Here is a 24,609-nt window from a genome sequence, read left to right on the forward strand (position 1 = left end):
GGAAGGTTTCATACAAACTACATAGGACATTTTGGGAAACCTAGCGGATTTTGCTCAGCATCATGGACTCTATCAGCCTACCAATTTTTATCCAAATCGGAGACGTGGATCCAAATGTACAAACTTAACGGGAATTGCACAGCTACGAGCTCGATTAGGAATGGACTCAATGGACCAAATATGAAAAGACAAAAGAACCTTATTCAAAATAATGCTTGCAATGTGAAAGCTAATAATGAAGATAAGAAGAAGATCGATAAAGATGACGCCATGCAAGTTTCATTATCATCTTCAAATCTTATTCAAGTTAAGGATAAACATCAAAAACGTCGCCGATGAGTGATCCTGACAAACACCTACCCATTTAGAGTAACCTGCGAGTACAAGCCGGACGGGACGGGATCAAACTGCAAAATAACAAAGAATCAAGTCAACCTTTGATGAATTCGAAGAAAAAATTAAACATAAATTTAATGTTGCTCCGATAGCGAGTTATCGACTATATATCAGACATCAGTCTGCTACTTAGACAATACATGTCAATAGCGATAAGACGTGCAGTCTACATAACACATGCAATAATATGTTTTTGAAGTGGGCCACTTCGAACTACGTTCTTTGTTGATAATGTTGACGAATTTCTGTTTCACAGTTAAAATACAGTCCCCTATGACGAAGGTGTATGGAGGCAAAATAGACAGTTTTTCATGGTGCTGGAATGCAGGGGACTGGCAACATATCTCAGATCTCCTATACTATAGATATCCTCAAGGTCCTACTCCAACATCAAATGTGAGCAGAATTTCTTGAGGGACTGGGCTGGCAACCCTGGCCTGTAAATTTGCGGAAAATCGCCCGAATTACAATATACAAGTCAAAGTTTCAAGGTGACATTGAACTTGTGCAGTTTCTAATAGTTTCACGAGCAAATTCGGAGAAGTAGGTTGTGTAGTTGGTGTAGCGGACGTGAATAGGATGTTTTAGTGATGAGTATCACTGTTGAGAAATGTTGAGTTATCAGGTCATAATATTTATTGTTATTTGTAGGGCAGGATGTTTTTTTTTTTTAATTTATTCAAGAATAAACAGTCATACAATATACATATGTAAACACGTACAAAATATACAACTATTGACATTTATTGAAATTACTTAGAATTTTTTGGATACTGACTGTGAGATAAGACTAAGATTTTGATAAAAATATAAAAAAAAACTCTTCTTAGTTTTATCGTACTATGAAAATCCCGAGGATTCTTGCTTTGCCTGCCTATACGAATACCACAGATGGTCTGACATGCGAACTCCTGCAATAGGTATCTAAAACTGTCAAACGATGTACTCGTGTCGGTTAGTTTAGTTCCCATTGTAAATAATTTAGTATTATTTCGTCAGTGGCTCCTTGACCGGACGAGAATCTCATCGACGATTACACATGGAGAATAATAAGTAGGTAGATACCAAAGTCTTATCATCTTGGCATTCTTGGCCTCCATTTATCAGCAACCATGGGATTCTCAAAACATACAGAATAATTTTGATGAAGTTACGGAGTTTCTGAAAATTATTTTCGACAAATTATTTTTTTGGTCTGCTGGTGTGAATGCGACCAGTGGTAACGCTGAAAGTGAATGCAGCCGACGCGCGAAGGAGGGTAGATCGCGCGCTGTCTATGCAATTTTAACACCCACCCGCCTTCGTCAGTTTTTCCGTGATCATGATGCATGCAACTGCGTCGAAATATCGGGAGCTCGACAAAAATCAAAAAGGTAATCACGGTCTATATCCTGGTCAATATAAGTCTAATGAAAATAACCGTGAATCATTCAAAACTCGTTTTTCCTTTTGTTTTCAAGATTATATTTTTCATCGACAGCCGACTAGGCCACTTACTCTAAAACTGAACCTTATCGCTTGATAACAAAACCAGCAGTCAGCAGTGTCCATCTATCTAGGCATAGGTTACTTTTTGGTGTCAGAGTTGGCTTAAACGGATTCTAGTAGGATTTTTTTCTCAGTTTCTCAGTGAGAACAAACCTTTGATATATGATCGAAACTAGCGATCACGTCTCGAGGCGTGAAACGTCGTTCCTATCAGTGACCGAGTCTGCGCTATGTCGTGTATCACTTGCCCTCTTAACGGCGCTAATGATACGCTGATACGATAGCGTGGAATGGGGCAAATGCGAGGTTAGCTTTGTATGGCATAGTTATTAGGTACCAAAATCCGAATACAATCAAATCGTTCGAAAATGACGAAGTTTTACTCTATATGCCCGCCTAAAGCGATAGTATCGTTAAATTCGCACAGCAAATAGATGACCATTACCGTTACGCCACGCTGTGTTTGGATCTACTTTATCCCCAGATAAGTAGGTACGTAGACAGTGTTTGTTATTCGTACCCTTTTCAAGTTATATGACGGCATGAGATACGCAGATTAGGGTTATAGATAGAAATTGATAAATTACACTGTTTCTAGGTACTGAGCGCAGTTGAGAAACGTGCTAAAGTTGATTTGGATAAAGAACATTTGTAGAAGTTCAGGCAGGAAAGCATGGTCGCGCGATATATGATATTGATAAAACATCTGGCCGTCCCTATCGCACTTACAAATAATGCGATAGGGACGGCCTGATGTTTTATGCATGTTTACCTGTCAGGTTATGGACCCTAGAGACGAGGTAAAGCAATGGTCAGCACAAAATTTTATGGGAAGAGTTCAGGCAGATGGCTAAAGTCCTACGAAGAAGACAGGCCTCTGACCACTCTTGGATATGGGAGAATTAGGAGAGAGGCCTGAGCCAAGTGGCAAACAGAATCTATTTCTGCGGCTTGGAGACACATGGTGCATGCTTATGAACTACGATACGAACATAGTTACTAAAATTCGTAACTTTTTCTGGATCTGAATTATTTCTTGGACCATTTTCCATAAGGCAGAGCACTAGTAAGCAGTCAAGGCAAATTTATGAAGGGGGACAGTAAAGGATGCTCCCATACCATTGATAAGGACTCGTAACTGCAAATGGGCGTCCTGCCCGTATTCGCCGTCCGGCAACTGTATGCTCGGTGGCAGGCCGAGCCTCTCGGCGGCGGCCGCAGATCGCGCTCGCGTCTTGCTCCACCATCTCTTGAATTCTCCCCACCATCGCCTGTATTCGCTGCTGCTTTTCCCATTCCCTGAAACGCTATAACATTAGGCTTAATATCACCGGCCAAGATAGGTGAGAGTTTTAAATCATTCACGGTTAGTTTCACTAGAAATTTATATATTGCGGCGTATACAGATCGAGATTACTTTGTTTTTGCCGAGCTCCCGATATTTTGTCACAATGTTACATCCTGGTTAATATCAGAAGTCTAGATCAATAGGCGGACAAAAACGTGACATACGTGACGAACTAACGATGATGGGTCTCTGCAGATACAAATCCGCCAAATGTCAAGTAAGCTGTATAATTGTCACAAGACAGGAGTGGCGCAACGTTATAGCTTTAACTACTTATCGTTTTATACGAGCGTAATGCATGTGAAAATTATGCGTACAAAGGATAGCTAAATTATGTTGTGTTTATAATAAGGAAAGGAATTGCATTTCCATGACGTGTAAGTCTTGATATGATAGATAACAACGTGATAAAAACCTCTTCATTGACTTTGTACGTCTGGCAAGCTTAGTGCACGTACTTAAGTATGTTGTCATATTTAGAGATCAGATAACAACGTTATAATTTCGTAGCAGCGTGGTCGCGTTAAGTAAAACAACGTAGGAGTATTAGGCGGTCAAATTAAGGTTCGTATTAAACTTTCATTAATAATTTCACTTTACACATTTTGCTAACTCAACAACTCTACCACGAACATTAGCCGTGCTTACTGATACTAAAGCCATATTCAAGGTTCAAAGTACGTATTCTGCAGAAACCAACTGCCACAGGCCAACTACAAGTTACTACATAGTACATGTTTTACTCGCCGCTCGAAGGCCAGAATGCAAGCAAAATCGTCAGTCATGATCTTAAGAACAGCTCTCGCTTGAATATTTGATTAAATCTCCTGCATGCACGTGTAAGATAGAGTGCAAACTTCGTGCTGGCGTCGTGGTCAGAGCCCATGTTACACGGACATAGATATAGCGATAGGTACGTGCTGGTACTTCATAGCTCATTACTCAACTAAGTAGGTTAATTATAGTTGTTCATGGTTTAACATAAGAATTTAAATATTTAACGTAGGTATTTTGCCTGTGTAGTGAAATTCAATCAACTTGTTGCATTTTGTACATTGCTATTATACACATGTAAAGATACTCTGAGTTGAGCAATACGCGTGTATTAGAAGACGGCATTTCCAGAACGACCCGTGCCGACCTCAATCTGATGAACTATATATCGCATACGGCACATTTGTTTTAAGTATTTCATTAGATAATTATTATGATTGACATTATTTTTTCTGACTGACTGGCGGATACTTAGTATGCAGGTAGATACTTAGTTCTATTCTAAGTATGTAAAGATCCAAGGAAACTCAACTGTCCGGCCCTGGACTTGTAATCTAAAATAAAATACACATATTTTTCTAGCTGTCAAACTCAATCTATTGAAAGAACTTGTCCTCCAAAAGTTATAAACACACACAGGCACTAACTTCTGTAGAAGTTTTGTTAGAGCAAATTGCTGGTTTGATTATATTTTAGAGGACGTGGAAACATACAAATACCTATGTTATTGATGATTTAAAAACAGATTTTACAAAAAACACTGTTTCTTAATTCACATCGTTTCACTTATTTCACTTTGGTTTGAATCCAGCACCTCCACCAAGTCGCGAACGCCCCCTAAGTAATCATATATTCTTACACTTAACCAAAAGTGAAAAGTGCGAAACTATAAGAAAGTAAATAAAATAAAAAAAAAAAAAACTTTGCAGTGTTTTCTTAAATATTAAGATTGAAGCTGAAACAACAAAACACGTGTCCAGTGTCTGTAAAACTAGTTATTACGTTACTAAGACCATTTAGTCGGATGAGATTTAACAGGTATAATTACGTATCCAGGATACACTAGTTCAACGATCGTTCATTTTAGGTAGTAACAAGACTAATTTATGAACTAAAATACTGAATCTTTCATAATTATACTAAAATTAACTCTTTGATAATTATCGGGGTGTTATCAGAGAAATAAGTAATTCTTTTGATTATTGATTTAAAATGTTGATATAAATTTCATGTACTTGTTTACATAACGTTAATGTGGTGTTTATTATCAAATTAGTAGTAATCAGGATAATCTTAATTATTTCCGGTCCTAGCACACTCCTTTCAGTGACTGTTTGATCAGTTGATCACTTGCTCAAGCATCTTGCATGCGTACCTGAGTCTAACAAGCCACATAATTGTTCCCTGAGAGTTAAGATTGTAGGAAAAAAACTAGGGTGTTACGGCTTTTTTCAAACTTTTGGCTGTCCAGACTACAGCCTGCGGCTGTCATGAATGAACACCCTCTTTGACAATATTTGGCATGTCTCCACGTGGGTAATGTACTATTAAATGTATAGTATAGTAAATAGATTAGGTAATACTCACGTAGAGTGGTGATGTCTGTGTTCGTGTCGCAGGCGCGGCCCCCCCGGCGCACCGAGCCGCTCCATGCCCGCGCACCCCGGCACTTGTACCGAGAGCATCTGCAAATCACAACACACTGCTCTCACTTATGTGGTCCACCTCACTATTAACCTATAATCTACGCCCGCAACGAAAATATTTATAGACAAAGACAAATTCGGACGTTATGGACACAAATGGGGGGATATCATCGGTTGCATTGCCACCATTTGCTGTATCAATGTCGGCGGCCGATCGTAAATTCCTAGGCATATAGTGAAGCAGGAACGCTCTTATTTTTGAGCAGAGCCTGAAGAAGCAACTCAATGAAACTATCTATTATAGATAGTTTTAATGTGTTTAACATCAAAATATGATTGGTCGCCGACATCTATACCATCGGTGGAAAGAACAGTCATAGAAAGTATTAGTTTCCTAATATATATAAACACCTATTTCACGGCTCTATTATTCTATATCTTATTCTTAAACCCATTTCGGAGATATTATAGTTCAATTGATGTGTTCAATGACAAGGATAGATCAGCTGTAGGTATATAGTAAATGGTCGACCATACACAACACAACTGATTTATCCTTACCTAATGTGTATCGTAAAGTTCACTGAAGATTGAAACTTAAATAGATATTTATGTTACAAGTTACTAGGGGGCACCGTTGTTTTTTAACCGCACGAGCATCCTGAGCCATGATAAGGTTTCAAGGAAAGAAGGTTGCCGAAACGAATTTTGCCACGAGTGAAACATTTTTTATTCGAAACCATATTTAATGTAGGTAAATTCTTCCAGCCAGCTTAGGACATCAAATTAAAATTTATATTTAGCTTCATGTGTAGCGCGCTTTTTTTTTAGGAAATCCAGTCAAAGGTTTAAATCGCATTCGATTATTATTAAGTCCCGGCCGTCCTGGGGTACTTTAGGTCAGTCATAGGATATAAACTCTTATCATTCGATTTACCAGTGAACTTTAGAACTAAACGCTCAATAGATACAAAATATACGAGTAACGGAGCATCTACCATGAGATTTGACGAATTAAAATACGTTACTTGATAGCGTAAACGTCAGAGAAAATGATATTCTTTGTACTATCAGCAGCAAAAGTGCATGGAGAAATTATGAATGAATTCATTGATAAATTCGCCATGCACTTTTGCTGCTGATAGTATATAGAAGAAAGTGCACACTGCACATAGCACCCCCAATTAGCTAGGTACTTACTAGTAACCAAAATTACAACCAGTTTCGTTACGTTGCGTAGGTATACGCTATGGATGGAGTATCTTAACATACGTACGTACGTGTCTAGTATAATGTATTAATGTCAAATATTAATCGCATAAGCACGCGAGACATTAATACTTTTCTTTGTCGTCGCTTTTTTTAAATATGATAATAGTGATTGGCTGCGAAGGATTAAGATAATTTGATAATTTTTTCGTACATCATTATATCATTAATGACATCTCGCAGGAGCATGCATGTTTTATACCACGTCGGTGGCAAACAGGTATACAAATCGCCTGATGGAAAGCGGAATGCATATTGCAGGACTACAGGTTTCATGCCAATGTCATTGCCTTGATGCCATTGTAATGTTTCCTGTTATTAACCCCCGACGCAAAAACGACGGGGTGTTATAAATTTGACGTGTCTGTCTGTTTGTCTGTCTATCTGTGTTTGTGTTTGTCTGTGGCATCATAGCTCCCGAACGGATAAACCGATTTAGATTTATTTTTTGTTTGAATGCCGAGTTAGTCGGGAGTGTTCTTAGCCATGTTTCATCAAAATCAGTCCACTTCGTCGCGGTCGGGGTATTTTCAAAATTTTAATTTTGTGGTTAGGTTATACAATAATATGGCTAAATGATCGCATCTAAAAATAATCTTACCTAACAAGGATTATTTATATAGGGTTTGCAATCTTCGTACTAAGAATCGCACCTCCATTTTTAAGAGCCACCAATTAAATTTAATAATACCATAACTACATACATTGAAGATGCCTACGATTTTTTTTTAAATGTGTATTGACATTATATCATGATATTAAAACAAAGAAATATATCATTTTGTTCTTATCAAAAATAAAAACACGCAAACATATTTGGGAAAATATGATTTTGGCCACTTCCAGGCTGCGAAACAGCGCCCATCTAGTTTTAAGCCTAAAAGGCCCATACCCTTTCAGGGGTACGTTTTTTTATGTATGGGTTTTGTCAGTCTTAAATGTATTACCTATTTCGTTCTTGATAAGGATATTGAATTATTGACTTAGCTGGTCTCATACATTTTGTATTGACTTACATTACTTATTATGTGGTTACAACAATAATTGGTGCATACAAATGCAAAGAAGAAACAACCCAAAGCCATCCGAAAGCCATTAGTATGTAGGTTGCAAATATCTTAATAATTGCATATGATGATTATGATGTCATCGTATGGAAAATCTGTTTTTAAGTAGGCTCCCCTAGTCACCCTCTACTTTGAACAATAACACAGAAGTGACTCGTGGGTAGGTATAACTATGCTATGCTAATTATCTAGAACTTTTATACTATAGGAGGATAGATAGATAGATAAATCATTTATTTGGCAAGTTAGGAGGCAAACGAGCAGACAGGTCGCCAGAAGGTAAGCGATCACTGCCGCCCATGGACACCCTGAAACTGAGTCAGTGTACGTTTTGCAATCACTTTTTTATTATAATATTTCAGTGTTTTCATGTTGAGAAAATTGACGTGTTACCTTTTAATTTTACGATATTGTTGTATGTTTATTTAAATAGTTATCTTATAATTATAACAAAAATACAATGTAAATACCTATATTTAGCTAATGGTGATGTTACCGAAGGTAGGCGAAAGTAAGCACATATTTTGTGTTCCCAAAACTCGCAGATAACCCTTTAAAACGGAGTTTAACATCAATTAACATATCTACATATAGCTATATCTACTGTTCTTTGCACATTACATTACAACTTTACGACAACGAATGTTTAAATTAGATTAACATTACTTGAATAACTAGGTAGGTACATTATTTATTTAATAGGTAATTACGTAGTAAGCAGCTGATCTAATGCAGGCGATAACAAGTTAGGTAGGAACTAATTGACTTTATTTCGGTTCGGACAGCATAGATAGCCTAATGAGTTCTCGATTTATTAATGAAAATTAGGGATCACAATTAATTAATAACATAATTACATACCTATGCTGTAACAGAGTTTCAAACAAATATTATTCATGCAATTTGTATGTAGAGGTATACATGTTATTTGAAACAGTTGAATTATACTTTTGCCTTTGGGAAAAAAAGCGAATGGTAATATATTCGTGACTTTTGGAATGCTGAAATGTTTGTATTTATACATATTTTTACGAGTAAAGTCAAAGTAACGTTACGCGTGCGTTACGCAGACGACAGCATATATTACAGTATCAAAATCGTGGTCAACAGTATCAAAAGCCAATTAGTACCTATGTACCATGTAGCTCGTAGTAGAGAAAGTAGGGTCTGGCCAGGAATATATTATGAGCATTGTCAAGAGGACGCTGTCAATCTCATGTTTGTGGTGGCAGTTCAATATACTATATATGTTCAATATAAAGTTAGTTATCTTGATATTCCGCAACATGGCGCGTAGTCATGTATGAGGCTTTACATTAAAGTTATATTTTAAGTAATATAAATTTAAGGCATTTAATTTATTAACCTAACCATAAAACGAGTTGTTTGGAATGACTTTTAAAGGACTGGTTTTGATTGAAGTTAGAAAGGTGGGTACTTAAAGATTAGCATATACAATACATAGCTTGGCATAATTTTTTTTTATTTATTTATTTGAGAAACAAACAGTCGTTTACAAATATTGTTACAATTTTTTTCTTAAATTTAGACTTGGAGTTTCCTTATTTTTACAATATTGCAGTCTATATAAAAATACTAGTTTCATGGGTAGATTCATAAGAGCCAGGCAATAGTCTATATTTTTATAATTATTATTTTAACATCAAGTTATTCTCGCCAAGTTTCGCGAATCGTCCCATAGGTAGGTACATGAAGATTATAAAACTATGTGAGTAGGTACTTAAATGTAGAAAATTATGGGTACTAACATAATTACCGGAAGGTGAATTAGCATTACGTGAACAGTAATTTAAAAAATTAATGACCGAAAATACATTTTATTGAATTAATGGAACTGTTAAACAAATCAATTTGATAAAGTTTTTCATTTTTTTTATTCATTTTTTTTTTATCATAATTTATTTTATTTAAAAGACTGCATCGAACAGTCAACCTAAACTATCATAAGTTCATAACCTGGTAAGGCCCCTGCCATAAAAAATATATAAATAAATTACCACTGAAGATTAGTGCAGAGAATAGTATAGTTTTATTTGTTAAAAAATGTAATGAATGAAAACAAATGCAATCCAATTTAATAAGATTAGAATTTAATCGCTCAAGTTATTTTATGTTTAACCCTGACATATTCATATTTCCACAAACATGCTAATATATTATACAAATTTGAACAATATTGTCTTCGAGATAAAGTTCAAAATTATGGAGGTGTTCACATCAGCCTTCAAAAGATGGCTGGTATTTTTTTATTAACCAAACAGTACCTTAATATGTTAACAGTCAATCAGGATAAATCATTATGAAGAAGAAAACAAACTTAAATATGTCATTGGGTTATCATAAAAGCTCTCTTGTTGTGAATGTCAAGGTTTCCTTTTACTTATTAAAATACCTATTCCTATGCTCTACCTCAGTCACAGATATTGAGATGTCTATGAATATGGACATGCCATAGATACCAATTTTGCTTGTCATAGACTGTTTGTGTTTTGCTGCAGCCAGCGCCGGCCCGTGCACTCGATCAGGGTAGAGCGAGTTTGAGTTTCGGCGCCCTTGGGAAGAAGTTTCACTACGTAGGAAAATAAATCGCGAGCGTAGCGAGCGCGAAATTTTTTTTTTCATAGTATTGCCGTAATTTGAAGATTAACGTAATACAGAATTTATGGATTTCATCATACAGAGTGCGAAAGGGAAAAAATGGTTGAACTTTCGTAGTCGCACCCCTAGTATAGTTACGTGTGAAATAACAAGCAAAATGGAGCACTATAGTGGCCAAGTGAGGAGCGCATTTCCGGAATTTGTTCTAACTAAAAGAGAAGATAATTATAATAGTAAGCGCGAGCGAAGCGAGCCTCGATTTTTTTCCTATTGACTCAATTAATTATTCCCCGCCAGCGGGAATCCGCGAACTTTCAAGCTTTTGTCGTCTGCGGAGCTGCGGTCTTTGACATATTTTGGGGTATTTTATGTTCCCGACTTTTAGGCCTTATATTTCGCCATCACTATTATTTTTATAACACTAAGAGTTAATTAAGAGATTAACTGTGGACTCGATCGTCACCGTCGGGATGCCCATTTCGGTATTTTGCCACTAAGTAATCTGAGTGCTTTGAAATTCGCTCACCATCTGCTATGACTCACAAAATTGCGCCTTTCTGAGCCGTTTTGCGCCTTTGGCTTTATGAGGAACTCCGCTTTGGACTATCGGGTAGACTCATATTTTTGCATTTGGATAGCGACGTAACTTTGCCGTTCGCCGCACAACAACGTGGTTCGTCAAGGGCTAGAATCCTCCTTTTACGGCGCCCTAGCATCAGTGCCCTTATGAATGGCAATGTGGTGCAACATTCCACTTAATCTGAATTACAAATCTAGATTTTCAATAGGTGGATTCATTTCCTACTCCTCTCGCCATTTTGTGATATGTGCGCGCCCACGCAACGTATAATTTTTTGTATGGATTTTTCCACATTCTCGATTTTGGCGCCCCCTTACCATGTGGCGCCTAGAGCGGCCGCTCCACTCGCTATACCCTTAATCCGGCCCTGGCTGCAGCTAATGAACACATTGTCCGCAATCCTATTCTGTCTCTATCACAACTTGTTATACGGTTATCTTTTCAGATTCCTTAACCTTTTATTTATTATATGTTTTTTGCACAATAAAAGGCATTCTCTATCAGTCAACCATAGGGCAAAACAGAAATTGTATATCATAGCTTTTCTATTTTGATGGTCTCAACATGGGAGAGGACAGTAGTCAAAGTAGTAAGATATGATTCTAACCTGATAATGAGGGATTGTAAACAATTTTAAAAGGTGACAAAATAGGCATTTGGATAAGATGAAACTGAATTAATGGCTATGTACTATAATTACTATATTCTGTTATAAACCAATAATTAATTACTTTGACCTAAAACTAATTTCATTTACAATTTGTTTGCTTTTACTTACTTGTTAGTAACAAGTATAATAAATGAAGTTTGGGTCTTAGCAACACATATTAATTAATAATCTTGTGCAGGATATGAGAGCAAATAAGTTTAAAGCATTACCTAAAACTTGCTACATTGTACTGCTGACAAGCCCCAAGAAAAAACTGATAACTTCTAAACATTTTGTATGTCAAATTGTATGAAAAAAATATATCTTCTAGAAACAGGAATAATTCACTATTTTATATAAATATTAACCTTTACAGGTTTTAATGAATTATGTGATTCATTTTAACTATCATATGTATCAGTATGCATAAAAAAATCTCTATTGGTACATACATATACGTAATCTGTCTAGCTAATGCATTTGTTTACAGTGTTTATATTTAGTAGGTAGCTAGTGTCACATAAACATAATTTATTATTATCTCCATTATGGGCCCTATCCTCAATTCAATAACATTATGTTTATGTAAGTAAATAAGTGCATAACAAGGAATTAGTACTAAACAAGTATCTTGGAAGTATCAACTCAAAATCACTTTTGAATAAATAGGCTAGTTTCCTACTAGTCAAATCAGCTCCTTTTTAAGAACTGTCAAAACAATTTGCTAATATGGAATTACTATGAAATACTGAGGAGTGACGTCACAGTCAATTCATTTACTTTATATCTTTGTCTTTGACTTATTAAATAGAAATTATGTTTAAATATAACTACTGTCCATATTTTTCTTCTAATTATGTGGAGCTTTATTTCGTGCGCTGCATAAAATATTTTATTTTAAGTATAGGAAACTAGCCTATTATACAGTCATCAAGTCAAGACTTAATTTATGTTGAAGATAATAGTCACTAAGGATTATAATCTAGTTTTTTAGTGTTACTAAATATCAGTTGTTTGTATTTTAATTCACAATCAGTATTCAATAGCGGCTATACTAATAGCTAATCAAAGTGTTCAATGACAAAGTTGAAATGCACATGCAAATTATACCATTCAGTTTCATCTCTATTTTTAAAATAAGTCCTATGTAAACAATAAGCATACTTTTATATTTCATTAATTTAATTTATGCTCTTAGTTATGCATTGTGGAAAATGTATGTATGTAGATACCTATTTGTTTTTATTTGTTATACTAAGTTGGTAAGTTTGATATCTGCATAAATTAGTTATTTATAAATCATAACAAAGACTGAAGTTGCTGGATGAATACTAAGCCTGATAATGATAACCAAACAATCACAATAAAGCTACCTACACAACTCAAGTGTATGTTCCTTCTGATAAACATATTTGTTGGACTAGTGCACATAATCAAGACTTCTCACAACTAAGGCGAGAGGTGATTACGGAACTGTCTGTCATGAAAATTTATTTAAATTTACACAAACAACGTCTGGGTGTGACGTTGCTATCGGCGCGCCTCTTATCACTTGGCATGCTCCCGCCGTCTCGCGGCCGAGCTGCCGAGAGCCGAGTGCCTCGGGCCTCACTTCACTCCCTTCCACTACAAATCAAACACTCGAATATTCTCACTCGCCTACATTCATTTACTAACATTATTGATTCAGTGTAATCCTTTACACCATCTCAGGACGACGGTAAACTATCGGTAAGCCCCCTAAGTTAATAGTTGTTATTTACTATAGTCATATGTCATAATCAAGCTCGTGTTCTCCTATCTCTTACGACTTGTATGTAAATTACTTACTATTTGAAACGTTGTCGTCCACAATTCTTGTAGGTTTTTCACCTATTGATGACAGTTAGTGATGTGCTTGTGTCCAATGATTAACGATGACACGCCGAGGAGTTAAATCGAATCGATCACTCGATTTTTTACGGTTGCCGTATAAATCCACACAGCCACTGACATTTAAGAATTTGTTTTCGCGAACTGCTTCAACATTGACTTTAAACAAAACAATCACAGGGCACTAGACGGAGACTACAACACCCGTAAGCGCTTTTGCAATAATTAACTATCATTCACTAATAAATAAAATATGTTTTTAAATGCAATAACACTATAAAAATAAATTACTTTTGAAATAAGAATAACATATAAATTCCACTATCGCGTATTTTGTCTTAGAGTTGTTTTTCATATTGGCAGGAAGACGCCTGCCATCGAGCGAGTCTTGTTATTCAATGACGCGGACGCGGCGCGGTGTTCGCAGTCGCGTAGCGGGGAGAAAACGGGCGGGCGGCGGCGGTGCACCGGCTGCCGCCGATGTTGTCTCACACTAGCGTAGGCAGTTGTGTGTCACGTCGACCCCGACACACAGACGTAACCTGCTATGTCTAGCCGTGTCTGTGTGCTCGACAGCCGACACAATACAGTACGTGTGTTCCGCGCCAAGGTAAATGTGTGCGTAATGTTACTATCAGTACGACGTACATATGATTCGGCACACATGTAGAAGAAGCTCGATTGCTGCCACCGCGCCGCGCCGTCGTTTGTATGGGCACCTATATGTAGGTATTAGCGAGCGATGCGATGACGCGTTTGTCGGCTTGCGAGACGAGACGAGACGGTTGGCATTGCTCAATGATCGAGGTAATCGTAAGAGTTGTAACGAAATCGAAGTAGGTAGATACAAATCAACATATAACAGAAACCAGTAAATCATCCACGCCATCCATGTTAACATCCAGGTACTTGAGATTTCCAAGATTTTTTTTACTTAATTACAGATTAACCGTTAGGTACAACACCACTATTTATCTAAACATCACATTACATAACACAACCGCAACACGGGGTCAAAAAAAGTCTTATCTTAAAATACCTGTGCTAATTTATTTTTATAGTGTATTTTTAAATAGTATTGTTAAAAAACCAAGCATAAGTACTTGTTTTACAACACTTATGCGCGGCTTCGCTCGCGTTAGAAAGAGGCAAAAAGTAGCCTATGTCACTCTCCCTTCATCTATCTCCACTTAAAAAATTACGTCAATTCGTCGCTCGTCAGTTTTGCCGTGAAAGACGGGCAAACAAACAGACACACACACTTTCCCATTTATAATATTACTTGTATTGTACTAAAACGTATTCTGTGATATAAGTAAGGATTGTTAAAAAAACACTAATTCGAATTGAAAGTTTGGAATCCAAAACGCATACCGAGCGAGACTCTAATGGCCCTATTCGACTAGTCAGAAAGCGCCATCGTAACATAACCACTATGTGTAAGACGCCGATCGAAACGCAGCAGATTGGCTCTGTCGCACCAATACGGGCGAGCGATAGAGATAGAGTTAGTTCCGATAACCATAATTATTATAGTAAGCGTTTGTGCATTTGGCTACGTAGGTACCCTGGGCAGAAAGGTGCGTAATTCCTACGTTAGATAGATTAAGGGTCGGTTGCACCAAACCGTCTGTCTCCATTAAAGCGTTCGTTAATAGTTATTTGTTATACAAGGGGGCAAAGTTGTGTTTTAACGCCGAGTGTGGAATTGAAAAACGAGCAAGTGAAAGGATTCTATAGTTGAACCACGAGCGAAGCGAGTGGTTCGAGAATAGAATCCTGAACTTGCGAGTTTTTTAACACACGAGAAGTAAAATACATTTGCACCCGAGTGCAACACAAAACTTTTCCCCTCACTATAGCGAGGAAACTACAACGCAAAAAATGCGTTTATCACTGCTTCCAGTAGTTCCATAGGTGGTAAATCATCTTTATTACTAGATTCACCTACTTTTATCAATTTTAAAGCAGTTAATTTGACTTTATTCAAGGTCAAGTTACTTTACCCACTAGTGGATAAAATGCGTTTTTACCCGCTGGTATTAAAGGACAAAACACGTGTTTTCGAGCTAGTGAGGGGAAAATTTTATTGTATGGGAACTTCCATAGACATCTGCTGCGTGACGATGATGTGTCTGTCAAATGTGGTTGATGCAACTGGAGCTTAGACTTTCATTATAACTAAATGTTATTAGGACCCCTTAACATTCTAATTGAGTCCTTGAATAGTAGATTTCTCATATGAGAGATAATTTCGTCCTCAGCAACTGTGACCTGGGTGGCCGAGAGGATACATGCATCTGCCGCGATTGCAGAGTACCTACGCTAGTTCGATTCCAACCTCAGCACCTGAGCAGTGCCTAAGCACTGGAGGCCTTGGTCACTTTTTCTTTCATATATAATATGCTTAATTTATTTTGTTTTTAACCCCTTGACATTGTTCAGAACAAAAATGCGGTTTTGATAAGCAATACGGGTAATTCATTTTATATTAATGAGATAGATACCTACGGTGAATCAATTTTATGGTCGGTTGTGTGTTCTCGAAATCGTCCTTAGTAAACACGCCACCGACCCACCTATTTGTAAGCAGTCCACTCAAATAGTAAAACTTATACTCGAGCGTGTCCGATTAAGGATTTCGCTTTCGCAAATCCTATCGACGCGGAATCGGCTCTAGCCGACCAAAAGTCGCTCGTTACTATGAAGACGCGTCATTGTCGCTTGAACGCATGTTCAATTAGCCCCGTTACGCCGTGTCTTGCGGACGCGACGGCGACGTTCGCGCGACCGTTGCCGTCGCGTCTCATCGCATCGTCTACTTTCCATATCGATAAGGCTTGATTTCGTATGCGTCGCATCGCCGACGCGCGACCATCGCGCGACCGTCGCCCACGCAAGCCACGGCGTTACCCTGCAACCAGGACTGCCGAGTCTCTATCGGCTTTACGACGAGGTTATGACCTTAGTATATGTTACTTAGCAGGATGGAACATACTTATTTATTACTGAAAGAAGATATTATTTCGATTTAAAAAAAATTAACTGCATTTATAGATTGTAAACTATTACATGGTTAAATCGGGAATCAAACACACTACACGAGAAAAAATGCGTGATGCGATTGCGAACTCATCAATCAATGGCGTTGTGGCATTCCTGCGCACAAGGTGCATTGACACCTAATGTGAATTTTCGGTCGTATCGGAAATGGGCTCTACCCATGGCTCTGCCGTTTTTTGCTCACCACTTGGCGCCACTGTAGATGGTGGTCTAAATTACTGTTTTCAGTTGTATTATATAAGGGTTAGTTTCTAATTATGTTGAATAATCCGCAAAATAAAATTTACAAAGTAAAAACGAATTAAGTATATAATAAAATTATTATACAGTTGTAATAAAAACGCGCGTAAGACAGGCTAGAAGAAGACATTGACATTTGAGGTTTGAGGCCAGGCCACTCATATCTAAGGCACGCCACAGACAGTCTGAAAATTCATAATCTTAAAAAGATTTGTATGCAACCTGTCAGTTCAAACTGACAGATCTGACAGTTTAAACTGAGAGTTGCATACAAATCTTGTTTAAGATTATGATTTTTTCAGACTGTGGCGTGCCTAAGGCGGCTCTCATTTTATGAACGTGTTATCCTGTGTCTGTGCCCGATTCGAATTCTACCACATTAAGCTAAAAAACGAAAGTTTGAAATATATGTTATTGAGATGAGATGAAGTAATGTTAGACTTGTAAATTTGCACGTAATAAATGTTATAGGGACGCAAATCGTCACAAAAGCAAGTGAACCCAAATGGCTGGGATTAGGGCAAACGAATGATGAAAGGTGATATACCACCGGGTGTCCCTAAAACCAACACCAAAACGGAATGGGGTTGAGATATTGGCACCTTAAAACTTTTTTTGTTTACGTTTTATCAAGGACAATATATACCGGGACTGACAAAGCCCATACAAAAAAGTGTACCCCTGAAATGTATAGGCCTTTTAGGGATAAAACTAGATGGCGCTGTTTCGCAGCCTGGAAGGGGCAAAAATCATATTTTCCCCAAATATTTTTGCGTGTTTCTATTTTTCATAAGAACAAATAACATATTTCTTTATTTTAATATCATGATATCACACATTTTGAAAAAATAAAACGAAATTTGTAGGCATCATCAGTGTAGTTATGATAGTACCTACTTATTTAACAGGTGGCGCTAAAAAAAATGAGGTACCTACCTACGATTCTTAGTATGAAGATTGTCAATACTATATCATCCTTGGTTTTATAAATTAAACGACCAATATCGCAAAAACCATCACATTTCCATTACAGTAAAATTCGCTTATAGTATTTTATGCAACAGGCGTTTAAAGGAGGTCAAAAAAGACGAGTGGCGTGGGTAACAATTTGAGGCGAAGCCGAAAATTGTTATTGAGACGCCACGAGTATTTTTAGACTCAGTTAAACACCGTTGCATACAATACTTTTTCTAACGACCATGCACTTAGTTTTTAATAGTTTTTTTGAATAACTTTCGTGAAATTCACACTGTTTCCTGTATTTTGACGCAAAGGTTTGCACTGTCAGTTCGGTTGCCCAAAGCCTTCCGCGCACGCGCGCAGTGTCGTTATAAGTCGTTGCCATGGTTACAGAGCCAAACAATGCGTTTTCAGTTTTTTCGATACTGCGCGCATGCGCGGAAAGTCGATGGAGGCTGGCTTTGGGGAATAGACCATTATGTAGGGTTTTAAAGATCTGTGCACGACCCTGTAAATGACGAATAACAGTTCGGGAGTAGAAAAATGCAATAGCTAATGATATTTATGTCCTACCCTACAGTACTGTTTCAAGGACTGTGCTACACATGTCAATCTATTTATTGTATATATTATGTGTATCCCCACAACCCCTTTTCGTTTTGGCGTTGGTTTTAGGGGTATGAATGTGTGTATGTTCAGTTTATAAATGTTTAGGTTAGAGTGAACTCACGGGGCAAGCGGCGGCGGCTGCGGCGGCAGCGCGCCGGCGGCGCAGGAGCGGGCGGGCCAGCGCGCCCGCGGCGCACACCACCACCGCGGCGCCCGCGCATGCGCCCGCCCACCACCACTCTGGAATACAACAACGATATGTTCAGCTCAAGGTATATTTTGGCACGGAATTGTCTCATCTTAAATACAGTCCCATGAGTTGAGAGCATTCATTCTCTCAAGTTAGTTTAGGATGTGAGAAAAAAGTCATTTCAGAAAAAAAATCAAAATTTATAACAAAATTCGTTCTGTTTGTACTTAATGAATAATTCCGCCACTAAAGAGTTTTTTTCTATTTAATTAATTTATTTATTTATTTAATCTTTATTGCACAAAAGAAAAATCTTACAGTACAAAAAGGCGGACTTAATGCTTTAAGGCATTCTCTACCAGTCAACCTCGAGGCTAAGCAGAGAGACTGTGTGTGTTAATATGTCTTTCCTGTAAGTTTTTAGTTTCGGTGCATATAAATAGACACTTACTCGACTATAAATAAACAAACACATGACATCATTTGATACTGACATAATATCCGATCCATATCGTATTTAGAGATAATTTCAGGTCTTATGGAGAAGTTTGAATAAAATTACCACCCAGAGTTGAGTGAATCAGAGTGACTTTTACGACTCGGGCTTCAGCCGCATTTGAGGTCAGGACCATAGATGCCAATTGAATTTTACAATTTCCTAATTTTCGAGGCAGATAAGCATAATGGGCGCAACGGGCGGATAGCAACGAGACGGCGCGCGGTGCGAGTTGTAAACATCCATGCAGCAGAATTGGAATATTCAAACTACCTATGAGTTTGCAGCATTGCTATTTTAAAACGAGACCAGGAAATAGGCAATGTTCAACAGGTATTTTTCAGTTTATATAACTAGATTTTGATACAAAATATAGAGCCAAAACGATAACAATTTTTTCCCCTCACTAGTTCGAAAACAGGTGTTTTGTCCTTTAATACCAGCGGGTAAAAGCGCATTTTATCCACTAGTGGGTAAAGTAATTTGACCTTGAATAAAGTCAAATTGACTGCTTTAAAATTGATAAAAGTAGGTGAATCTAGTAATAAAGATGATTTGCCACCTGTGGAACTACTGGAAGCAGTGATAAATGCATTTTTTGCGTTGTAGTTTCCTCGCTATAGTGAGGGGAAAAGTTTTGTGTTACACTCGGTGCAAATGTATTTTACTTCTCGTGTGTTAAAAAACTCGCAAGTTCAGGATTCTATTCTCGAACCACTCGCTTCGCTCGTGGTTCAAATCCTTTCACTTGCTAGTTTTTCAATTCCACACTCGGCGTTAAAATACAACTTTGCCCCCTTGTATAACAAATAACAATTTTTTCTGGGTGGTAAATTGAGAATTCATTCTTGAAAGCCGTTAATAGGCGGTAGAGATAAATTATGTTTTTTTTTTAATTTATTTTTAAAGGACCTTTGTAAAAATTACATATCGGCCATGATTTTATTTGAATAATGTTTAATTCCATGAGATGATATGAACTTGTCATATTAATAATATTAATCTTGATGGGATATATACGAACTTACTACTACTAGACTTGGCCATGTCATTGTCCACATCAAAGTTAAACCTATACCGGGTGTATGCTATAACAGGAGTAATATATTAACCCTTAAATGCATGAATTTTTCTTTTAACGAGATATTAATATATGTGATAGGTAGACAATGGTTTTCTGACTCTGGGAAAAAAAATAAAAAAAATAATTAAGATCGATTTTTATACTAAATCAGTGTTAGAAGTTAAATAGGCAAAATCTTATTTATATAAATATATCGTAATTGGTAAGTTTTATTAAAAAAAAATACTACTATTAAAAAGGTACACTATTTGTGAAACCTTTATGATAAAATGTTTAAACATAAACTAATTACTAACTCCGAAAAAATCAGCCTATATCACATACTAAAAATCGCCATCGTCCTGTTTTTTCACACTTTTCCGCTATTTTATCTTAATCCTTAAATAATAAATAGTAAATCATTATATTATTTAATTTATTTAATTGTATATTAAATAATAATAAATAATGAATAATAGTTAAGCAATAAATATGATTTTGGATAGCTACATATCGAGCCACGGGCCATCAAATATATGATGCATATATACCTACATCACCATACATTTAAGGGTTAAACCAGACTGAGGGCTGGCTAGAGGCTGTAGTCCTCAAACGACGAACTATGTCATCGGCTTTACAACTATCTTTTGTTTTGATTTCTAGTACTTACACTTTATTTAAATATATGTACAGTCACGGACTTTAATTGTTGATCCACTTCTAGCTCATTTTATACTGCAACGTCATAGCTGAACTATGCTTAACTGTGAGATGTCCAGTCACAGAATACATATTAGTTGGTCCAGTATAAAATGAGCTAGAACTGGATCAACAATTAAAGTCCGTGACCGTACTCACGTTAATATATCGCGACTGGCAACATGTTTCGAGTCATGTGGAGATCCATCATCAGACATGAGTGCTCGCAGCGGCAAGACTCCGTGCACCCGTAGGTATATTAACGGGAGTGCATCCGTATGTTTAAATTGTCTCACGAAAGTTTAATGTCTATATTTAAACTTCATTCAACAAGCATCGTCAATTGTTTCTATGGTAAAAGTACCATTGCTGGGTAGTGTACTAGTAGATTCCACTTTCAATCTTAAGTCGTAGTCAATAAATGTGTATATCATTTAAATGAAAAAGAAGAAACCCAAAACAAAACTAAACATTTTGCTATGTCATTGTCATCTTTCACATAAGATTTTCATTTCATTACTATGATTAGTCGGGTCACCGGGTCTTCTAGGATAGACATCTGCGCAGCTATCTATCTATGCGTCGTAGTAGGCAAGTGTGTTAGTCAATTGTATTTTTATTCAGATCGAATGCAAACTTTATGTAAAATGCGATAGGAGCAAAGAACAATACCTACACGTGCTGGTGTCATTCAACTGTGCTGCATACATTGCGAGCTGGGTACGTAAGATTTACCTACTTAGCCGCAAGGTGTGTTATGTTCAGAGTCTCCACAGCCAAGCCACCCCCATACAAACGTTACACTCTCATTTTATTACGACACGCCTCACTAACACGCCACAAGAGTACATGAGGAGCCTGAAAGTTGCACCATGATTCTCCATACAAACGCTCTCGACTATTTCCTCCCTGGTTTTTGAAGATAGAGCAATGATTTTTTCAACACAAATTGTTATTATTTTTATCTGTGTCGGACCGTTTTGATTTTTTTGATATTCTGCTTTTTAAAGACTCTAGAGCCAATCAAAAATTGTCAAAAACGGTCTTCTTCATTGTGGCGCAAAAAAAGGTGTGATACTCAAGATTGGTAACAATTAACCAAAAAAGCTAAACGGTCCGACATAGATTATTTCATTGTTATTCAGATTCTCAAATTTCGTTCCGATTGATTAAGTTTTGAAGGAGGAAAGAGTCGAGAGCGGAATCTCGATTTTAAAGATTTTTTTGAAATATCTTTTGACTGAGTTGTTCTTAATGGACAATTTTTTTTCGATAAATCTAGTTTTTAACACTTGTATATTTAACTAAAATTCCCAAGTTGAAAGGGGAGCTCCTTTCCATTTTAGCATTTTCGCTACCGTATCCTCTTAAGAACGAATGTAGGAAGGAAGTAAGAGAAAAGGGAAAAAGGAAAAGGTTGATAGACTGTTACAATACAAGATATGAAACGAACGAAGTGAATAATGAGACGGACGAGAGGTGATTATGATGCTAAAATTATGTTACTTCAACGTCCAAGCAAAATTTCATATTAGGTATTTTGGAATCATCAGTCGCTAAATATGTATACTGTATGAAGTAGAGCTAGTGAAATGAAATGAAATATTTATTTTCCAAGTAGGCATATTACAATGCGCTTATGAACGTCAAATAAAGCTACGCCGGCTCTAATCCTACGCCTCAGCCTCGAGAAGATTTCAGTCCTCCCTCAGTTGGAGGGGGGTATCCACTATGGGACCGGCAAGAAACTCGGCGGGCCACTTCTTTTCAAAACATTACATCTTATAATTAACATGCATTAAAAAACGAGATACAATTTAATCAGCAAAAGTATTCATCAAAAAAAGAAATATTAACAGACTAGGAACCTACTCTATGGAAATTCATTTTACATGCAATACTTAATTATAAATATTATTATCGCTATGGTTAATTTGTGTTGCCACTTCTAGCAACGAATTTACAGGCTAATTACAGGCTTAGATATAGCAGGGGCGGCTCACTCCGCGATTCTATCGCCGCGCTACAAGTACATCTTGGCGGCCGCGAGTTCGCGGCCTACTCAGGGGTGGCGCGCGTTCTCACGGAATGCACGTTCGCACTTTCTATTGTTACTTTACGTCGCGAGTTTTTTTAAGGTTCATATGCGATGTCCGCGTGTCGAATGGCTAATAATACTTAGTTAAATAGACATCATGAATAAAATAAATACCATAGGACATTCTTACACAGATCTACTACTAATTAAGTCCCACGAAAAAGTTCAATAATGCTTGTAATGTTGGAACTTGAACAAAAATATATAAATACAGTATATATACTTAGAAAGTACCCAAGACTTGAACATAATAGTATAACATTTTATGTGAGTATTAATTCGTTTTAATCCATAGGTAACCCTATCGCCGGACGCTGCACACGTGCGGCTCGTTTCTTTGTAAGAATTTTGTAGGTATTTAAAAAGGCGGCGTTTCGTAAACATCAAAGCAGTGAGCCTTCTGTACTTGTACTATTATATATTCTGTGGATATAGGTAAGTTACTTCAATGTTTAATTGTTCATGGCAAGTGTCATGTTATTCCAGTATGTCGTTAAAAACGGAGAAAAATAAAATTGTACAAAAAGGTGGATTCGGCTAGTCTGTACCTACTGCCGACTCTTAAGGATGTTTATTAATGGTGCTCCCACACTGGCTGTTATAAATGTTATACAGGGTGTTTCCATGCACGTAATACAAAATTAGTGATTCCGGCTCTATTGACGACAAAGAATATAATACACGTATTGGGTCTTAATATTGTACCTACGTAATTAAATTTTGCTAATTGTGTAACAAAATAACTAAATCAAATTCTCGAACTGCGGTCACTTGTTTGTGACAAGTAAAATGTCAGAATGCATTTTATTCATAAAATATCAGCCTAGATAAACAAAAAGGTGAGTAAAGTTTATACATACTACAAAACTAGGTTCGAACTATTTTCTTTCAGGATTTAGGAAAACAATGATACTAATGATTATTAACTAGTTTAACAACATGCGACCTAACATAGTGTTTTAGCAATAGGAAGACGAGTTTTAAAAACATATTTTGTATTACGTTCATTGAAACACCTTGCATAACATGATGTCTGGTTATACATATAACCTTTATAACATCAGCCCAGTGTAGTAGCACCATTAGTGCTTGTTTTGATGTTTAAACGATCTAAGTTATACTTACGCCTGAGATACAATTTTCGATACTACAATAAAATAATGGTCGAATTGAAAACCTCACCCTTCGTCAAAGTCACTTAATATTTAAAACGATATTTATTAACAAAATTCATATTTCTTCCAGTAGGCATATATATGAGATATTTATATATAGGGAATTTGATTTCACCTCCTCCAATTCCTTCATCAATCATTATTAATATCATCATTTCTAATAGTTCTTTGTTATCACGTAAAATAGGCCCTTAAGGGTGATAACTAATAAAACAAACACTTTGTAATTAAGCTAACAAGTACTCGCACGCTAAATATAGGGCACACACTTCTTTCATTTAATTCCTTCTTGCATATCTAACCTA

The 24,609-nt window shown here is 36.8% G+C and overlaps 1 long non-coding RNA gene across 2 annotated transcripts; it reads right to left on the minus strand.

Annotated features, from left to right (window-relative positions):
- Positions 1 to 3,090: 3,090 nt before the first annotated feature.
- LOC125231697 lies at positions 3,091 to 14,112 on the minus strand. Of its 2 annotated transcripts, none has more exons than XR_007177660.1 (3): positions 13,667 to 14,112; positions 5,594 to 5,708; positions 3,091 to 3,183 (listed from the first exon to the last, which is right to left on the minus strand). It is a non-coding gene; the product is annotated as an uncharacterized LOC125231697 (long non-coding RNA). The 2 variants fall into 2 exon arrangements; XR_007177661.1 differs by having other exon boundaries at positions 5,594 to 5,691; positions 13,667 to 14,108.
- Positions 14,113 to 24,609: the final 10,497 nt, after the last annotated feature.

Source organism: Leguminivora glycinivorella, chromosome 12 (genome assembly GCF_023078275.1).
Source record: "Leguminivora glycinivorella isolate SPB_JAAS2020 chromosome 12, LegGlyc_1.1, whole genome shotgun sequence".
NCBI classification, from domain to species: Eukaryota; Metazoa; Arthropoda; class Insecta; order Lepidoptera; family Tortricidae; genus Leguminivora; species Leguminivora glycinivorella.